The sequence below is a fragment of the Molothrus aeneus genome, chromosome 2 (assembly GCF_037042795.1).
Source record: "Molothrus aeneus isolate 106 chromosome 2, BPBGC_Maene_1.0, whole genome shotgun sequence".
Lineage (NCBI taxonomy): Eukaryota > Metazoa > Chordata > Aves > Passeriformes > Icteridae > Molothrus > Molothrus aeneus.
The window spans coordinates 50950696-50959057 of NC_089647.1; positions in this window are offsets into that span (position 1 = coordinate 50950696).

The window sequence follows — 8362 nt, forward strand, 5'->3', positions numbered from 1 at the left end:
GAAAGTAAACCTAAGGAATGATCCCTTTCTCATTTTTCTGAAAGAGCTGAATACTTTACCTGTTTTTATGGGGGTAGTATCCTGGTAAAAAACCTGAAATCTTGGAAACAAGTGGCATATATAAATCAAGAGAAAAGAAAACAAGAAGCAGGGTTCCAGGGAAGCTAGCCAGAGATTTTAGGTATCTTTAAGTATGTGGAATAAACAGAAAGAACGAAATGTCTTGCTACACAAACAGAGCTATAACTTAATCAGCAAGACAGAGACTTTGTAGGATAAATCAAAGGATTGGAGTGTTGATAGAGAGCAGTACAAGCTGTTCAAGAAAGAAAGGCTGGGAAAAGGGGAAAGCAGCATTGCATTACCAAGAATGTGTTTATGACTCTTTAAAGAGAAGGCAGATACATCAAACATCTCTAAGGGAACCAAAAACAAGGTTTCAAAAGATTGGTCTACCTCAAATCAATGTGGAGAAGATTGAACATCTTAAACACACACAAACAGGAGACATTTCTTGGAGCTGTTGTTTTACATCTTTAAGTGGTAGAGTTTATATCTAGATTTTATTCGCTCTTAATGGTGTGAAACAGCTTAGAAAGACAAGATGAAGGCCTCAATATCTGGTAAAAGGGAATTCGAAATAACAGGATAGAGAACAGCAGAGAACAGCACTTCAAAAAAAGAAGGTGGTGACATACTTAGATGACTGGTAGGAAAAGTCTGATGATTTTAATGGAACATACTCAGAGAGAGAGAGTCAGCCATGAGAAAGTAAGTTGTTGCCAAAAAAAACCCAAAAAACCCACAATATTGGCAAGAAAGCTAGTAGACATTCAGCATGTATTACCAGGAGTACAACATGTGAGAAACTGTTGTTTTGCTCTAGGTGAGCAGAAGTTTGCATCAACTTCAAACCTCATGTTTGACAAAGGTGTAAAAAAGAACCTCCTGCAGGGAGCCTACAGGTCAGCATCATGGATAGTGGAGTAATGTGATCTCTCAGGAATATTTCAGCTGGGCTTGTTCTGCCTAAGAAAAGATACCCTTATGTTATGTCATATAGCTTATAGTTGTGAAAAGGGAAGTACTAAAGAGACAGCTAACATATTCATCAGAAGTAGAAGTAGTAATCAATTTTTCATCTTAGCAAGGAATACCTAAACTGCACATAAGTAGGATGTTCCTAACTATAAAAAGTGTTAAATACTGGGAGATTTCACATCTCCTGGTTGTAGAAAGTTGTGGAATCCAAATCTTGAAACATATGAACCTTTTTCTAAGAGTAGGGGTTTTTCTGCTTAAGGATTCTCTAAGTGTCTGAAATGAGATATTTTTTCTCCAAAACTTAGTGTACCCCTTTTTATCAATGATATTTTTGGAAACTGAGTTTTCATGCTGTTAAGAAAGACATGCAGCCAATCTGTTTGCACTCTCAGATGCCATTTGAACAGCGTGATTCAACTTCGGAAGCATATGTAGCTTAAGAGACCAAATACAGTTTCTGTCCTGGCCTTTACATCTAAAAAGGGTGATTTCTTCCCTTTGGACAGAGTTCTGTAAAAGCCAGGAGGGTACTAGAGCATTCCAGTGCAGGAATTTGGCTTGTGTCCATTGTGGTTTAAAACAATGGACCTCAAATGAGGAATTCAACTGCCATTCATAGACAGTCCTTTAGATTTCTTAGGGTACCCCAAAGGTCTAAGTAGGTGTAACCCCAGCCTAACAGCAGGTCTGCACCCACCCAAAGAGCAGGAGAGATATTCCACTGTCCAGGAGCTTCACAGAGCCTAAAAAGACACCAGGAAACTGACTCCTGTCCTGAAGGTGCTTTTTGGTAGTTTTATCACTTCCATATTTTCTTTCAACTAACATTGTGATAAAGCATACATATTTTTTTCCTTAACCTCTATGTGGAACTCTTTTAAATTCAAATCACAGATTATTTACCAAAGCTTTCAAAAAAAACATAATTAGTCTTCTCTCTCCACCAGACAAATACATCAGTAATGCTTTTAACATCTGGGAAAGGGAGAAGTTTTTTAAATTGTGTGGCTTTTACAGTATATTAGTGATCTGGCTCATAAAAAGGCAGAATGACAACAGTTCAGCTTGATGGTGGGTTGTGTTGAAAGTGTGTAGAACCTGAGAGCATATAAAATTCACTCATTTTGCAGACAGGCTCTCGAGCAAGTAGGGGATGGCAGATAGTCAGGCTTGAGTCATCACTTCTCTTCCTGCCTTGTAAATACTTCCTTTGTGCTGTTCCTGAGACTCAGTTTTCTTCCTTATGATATGACAACCCTCTTTCTTTATCACTCCAATATGACTATGCACTCAGGATCCAGGAAGAAATCATAAATACCTGTAAAACCATTAAAGACCCTGTAAGTAGGAAGAACAGTTACCATAAGAGGTTTGCTTAGAATGGATGCTGCACTGATTCTGCATTTTGAATAAAAATAGTTGATCTCTTTTAAAAACTGTTTTCATTAATGTAAAGTATTGGAAGTGGATTATTTATATGTATAAAAGATTACTTGTAATAAGACTTGCTGTGCATATTGAGACTCACTAATAAGAATAATGGCTATGTATATTTGTTATGGTGTGTTGATGACATTGAGAGGCAAAGGGTATCAAGAAGATATCAAAGGATGTTTCAAGATTGAAGTTGCTTTCCTTTAACAGTTGACAACAATTTCTGTTGCTGTACCTTTTATGTTTTTATATAGCTAGGCAAAAATAAAGAGAATTGACTCATGTTTTTATTGTTACCATTTTAGAGGGCTCTGGTAGCTTTCTGATTTTTTTTTTCTTTTGTCTGTGTGACAGCACAGTATGAAATTGGCTTCCTGGATTTTAAAGTGCTTAATGCAGTCTTTAGCTACATTTCTAATATTACATTCTCCAAGTGATGTTAAACTATGACAGAAACTTACTTCACATTTGATTATGTGTAACAGAAATGCAACATAATTTGTTGCATAGATTTCCAGAACATTGCTTAATGATTAATTCTGAGAGACCGAGCTTCTATTTATCCTAAAATAAATAGATACAATTGTATTCCCCCGTTATTCCATTGTGTTGTATCCATAGTTATTAGCTGAAGAGAAGTGGCAGAAGCTGGGCAGGGCAGAGGGAAGAGCAAGCACGCCGAGGATATGGCTGTGTTGCTGTACACTTCAGCCCTGAGGTGTGGAGTTTTGGGCGCAGGTTTTCTGCGGTGTTTTCCAGCCAAGAAAAAGCCACTGGATGGTGCTGTGGAGACAATTTGCAGTCATGGCACAGACCTGCAAGGTGCCCAGCCTCTTAGGCTTCTGCGTGAGGCATGAGAGAGGCTCACACAAAGAATTAAATTTACCCTTCCTTTTCTTTTATTTCTTTTCTGACATGCTTTATGGAATTCCATGGTAAATTCTAAGTCAACGATTAACAGTCACCTGCAATCTTATTACAAAACATGTATCCTATTTGTGTGTGTGTGTGTGTGAACTTTTTATTGAAGGAAACTGGTCAAGACTTTATGTAGGTTCAGTATCTTTTTCTGGCACTGCATTCACAATAATATAGACATAAAGCTGTCTGATTTATTTGAAGGTAGTAGAGCATGTCCTCTCTCTGGGCATTTTATGCAGGTATGTATTTGTGCAGAGAGCTTTAGCCTCTCATCACTTGATGGCTGGCTCCATGGGAGGGAGGGGAAACAGCTTAGCTCTGTCTGTGCCCTGCCTCTGGTCACTGCTGCCCTTTCTGTGGGCAGGGTAATTGATCTACACAGGAAGAGCTTCCTTTCTATCAGTGCTATGGTGGGATAACAATGGTGGATCAAGAAAGTAGAGATCTATTACAGTCAGACCCCAAAACCTCTGTGCCTCAGGATAATTCAGCACTTGCTGCTTAGATCCTGCATTAATGGGTGCCTTCTGTGCAGGTTCTAACAACTTCAGTGAGATCCACGTCAGCAGGTGTTAAACACTACAGTACAAGTGCCTGTATGAGATACTTTCTTACATACTGCCACACAGCAGCTGATGTAGACAAAATGGTTAGGAGAAGTCTGTTCACAGATGGGACTCATCTCGCCATAGGAAAGCCATTTTCTCCCCAGTCACTACCAAGACTGAACGCGGCACTTTGCCCTCTGTAAACATCTGCAGAGGACCTCATCCTCATAGCCCACAGAGAGAGAGACACAACTGGCCATGGCTTTCAGGGGAAGGACATGTAAGCAATATTGCAATTTGGAAGGAGGAATTTACAAACTTTATGTCCATGAGTGTATGAAGCAGAGTTATATCATCTCAGCTGCATCCTTGAATTCAAGATTGCTCAATAAGCTAATTTCTTTCATTTTCTAAGTGTCACAATCACTAGTGCTCAGATATCAGAGGGAGAGAGAAAAATATTGAAATAGGTATTTAATTTCTTAGAAATTAATTGTTTGTTCAAGATAAGTTCCTTAATATTTCTCTGCACTAGCTCCAGTTCATTCCAGATCTCTCTCTCTAGTCTTGAGTATTTAGACTTTGCAAATACTCCATTGCATTCTCCTAAATTCACCAAATCTCTGAAAATGTATGACTATGACTACAATAAGTGGAATGATCATCAGATAAACACACAGAAGGATGAAACATTTTATTTATCAGAAGAGAGATAATGAGGATATATTTCTAATAGTCATTCAACTTTACTCATGATGTTTCTCTTGGAGGAGAGGATATTTGGAACAGCTGGTCAGATAATACAAAGTAGAGCTTAAAAGTTATTAGCTATGCTACTGAAGTTATACATGTTTCTGGTGTAAAAAATGGTAATAAATAAGTGCATTTAGTGATATTAGGATATTTTGTGCAATAGAATAGTGTGTATTTGTGTAAACAAGCACAAAACGCTTGACAATGTTGACTCATAAAATCTGACAATGATTTTGCCCAGTAGGACTTAATGGAAAAAACTTACAGACATGGGAAAATAAGAATATGAAAATCCAAAAGTTTTATCAATAATTGCTTCCTGGAGTTTGGTTGAAAACATATTCATTTTAAAATACAATCTAATGCTGGCATTTTCACTGAGATTACACACTTTTCACCACTGCTACCCAATGACTTTGCCTAAATTCAAAATGTAGTATTTAGTGGCTTGCTAGAAATCTTTTTTCCCCCCACTCTCTGAGATAACTTTGTGGGTGGAAATACTTTGTGTAATTGTATTATTTGTGCAAGTGACTGTCAAGATTTTCCAGAATTTTTAGGTTTATTATACATGTTAAAATTTATGAATAGTTTTTCAAAACTAATGAGATTTCTTGAAATAATCAGATTTTCTAATCACTGAGATTCTGTGACTGTTAGACCATTTTCTTCCATGTAATAATTCTATGTCTACACACACCTTTCTCTCTGCTAAAATATTTGTATTTGTCATCATTTAATTTTAATGTCAAATCACCTTATAATTTAAGGACCATTTAATCTGTCAATCTTATGCTTTCTTACTTCACACATGAATAAATTACATTTTTCATGCTTTGTCTCCTAAACAATGGTTGCCAAAACAGTCAATATCAACAATCTAAAATGTTAAATTTGAAAGTAATTTTTAAAAATAATTATAATGATACTCTAAAGTCTTGTTTCTATCTGGGAAAAATACGGAGGTCTGATGGCTCAAGAAATTAATATATTTAATTCAGAGGAAATAAATCTTTAAAATTAGCCTGCAGCATGATTAGTCTTAATAAATTACTGTTAGTGAAAGAAATAATTTGTGTAGAGTAAAAAGGAAAACACAACACCATTATCTTTAAATAGACATATTTAGTAAAGAATATATGGTTAGGTTATTTTTGGCTATCGAAGAAATCCTACAGGAGGGGAATGATGTAGCAATTCTTTTCATGGAGCACAGCCATACATCTCCCACTTGTTCTTCCTGCTTTCTCTGCCCCATGAGAAGACAGCACTGGTGCCAGGTAGTACTAATTTTGATTTGTGATATAGACAGGAAACAAGACCACACTGACGCTGAGAAAGTGTCCTTAATTATTTTCCTGATGTGGCAGACATCACTGGCTTCATTACTGTTTTTCAGCCAAGAGCAAGGGCTGCTGGAGCCAGGAGGTACGTGACAGCTCCAAGAGGCACAGAGAAATGATTTTCAGGTTTTAGCTTTTATATTTTTCAGATCCTGTACTGCTTTGGTGTGCACTTCTGAGCTTCATATTAGGGGATAGTAAGTTCTCTTCACAGAGTAGGTAGACAAAATAATTCCTTCTCCAGCTGGAGACCAAGGACAAATGATCCAAATTTCAGGCCCAAGAGCATAAACAATGGCAGAATGAAGAGACAAAAAAAAGAAGGATGGGACTTCATAATATAAAGCTATAATTGGACAATTAACACCAATATGCGAATGGACCAGAACTTATAAATGTGAGAGACTTCATGACTGGCTGTCCATTTTGTGATTATTTTGGGTTCACCTGGGGTGTGGCCCTGGCTGGGCTCTTGTACTGCCTAAGGGGTATCTATTGAAACCTTCTGATAAATATCTACTTTACTCTTTAAGTCTGTCTAGCCTCTGTTCTAGGTCAGCCTTCACAAGTTCAAGTATTGCTTGTATCTTCATATGGGTGGAGGTTTTGGGTAACAAATGTCTCTTGTGTTGATATGCAGGCAATCTGAGATATTCAAGAGAGTTCTCCTTTGCCTCCTTTTTATCTCATGTTCAGACAGACTTTACATCAGCTTAATGGCAGAGATAGTTGTAGCTCTGCCCCCTTGAAGCGTGCTAAAACATTGCCAGTTATTATCCAAGCACCAGGAAGTGACAGTCAAACAGCTGAATGGGTCTGAAATAGTTTCTGGATCCCTTAGGATTCCTGTATGGCAGCACATACGCGCAGAGGCTGTGCCAGCTCAGCAGGGTAGGCTTCTCCATCCACAGCCCCCAGCCTAGCTGGCAGCAGGTGTCTGTCACTTTGGGGGCCCTGAGGGCAGGCATGGGCACAGGGACCTGCTGCTAGGGTCCTCTCCAGCATTCCCAGACAGCTCTCAGCTCAGTGTGGGGCTCCCACACAGACCACCATCCAAGCTACACCCTCCTAACAACTATATTAGAGAAAATATCTTCTATGTATAGAACTCAACCAAATTTCCCTCTATTTCCCTCTCCTAATTCTAAAAAAAACCTCTCATGCACTGTGGGCAGTGTATGCCATACTGTAGTTGTTTTTCCACCAAAAGATGCTAGAAAGGAACTATTTTAGAAGCCCAAAATATTTTATTAATAACCCTGTTAGGAGCACTAAATGATGTGACATGCCTGAACTTCCCTGGATTTTTAATTCTGGATTTAAACATTATATGGAGAACTATTTTTTAAAAGGAATTATTCATTTTTTTATTTGCAGTCATATCCTCTCTCACAATTTATCTGGATTGTACTAAAAATGTAAAAGCTGTTTAAATGAAGAAATTTTTCAGCAGAAGCAGAACCAGTAATTCTGGAAGTCAAACTCAGCTGACCTTCCTAGGTATGTTCCAAAAATGCTCATTAATTTTGCTTTGTTTGACATGTTGCTTTGAAGTATTTTTTCAGTTATGTTTTCAGAAATGTTTTTCAAAGCTACTGAAGCTCACATGAAGGTTTGGAGGAAGTTAGCTTAATACAGAATTGCCTCCCTTAGGAAGTTAACCCTATATTGCCCATGGATTTTTAATTTTTTTTATTTCTTGACAAGAAATGGCCTCAGTTGCCATCTGCTGCACCTTGCCAGATTCATATGGGAAATAAATCTTCTGTGATAGCAGGACATGATTGGCAATTTTCTGGCTATTGCCTGTAAAAATCATGTGGCTAATAAAATAGAGATCCATCCTGGAAAATGACAGAAGTGAAGAAAAAACAGATAGTCTTCCTTTCTGTGATTAATGACTCAACATAATAATGAGACAGTGTTTCAACTGCAGCCTTTTCTCTAATGTCTTGGTGTGTCATATGAAGTATTCCAGTTAAAAGCAATAAATGGATATGCTTTTTTTTTTTTTTTGTACTTTCTATCTTTTTCTCATTAATCTTCATTAAGGAACCTCCAACCCATGATTTAGAATGACTCAGACACTAAAAAATGTGTTTCCCAGACTAGTACCCAATCTGCTTGAGCACATGGGTGACATCAAACTACTTGTAAGGGTCTTGCTCACAAACAGCCTTGTCTTTACAATGGAATTTGGTAATGTTTCATCTCATGTCAATAAAGACACACAGAGTGCTTCTGCATTTTAAAAAAGAGGACACAATCACAGAATCTGTGCATATACTGGCAAACCTAAACTATGGTAATTGGGTTTTT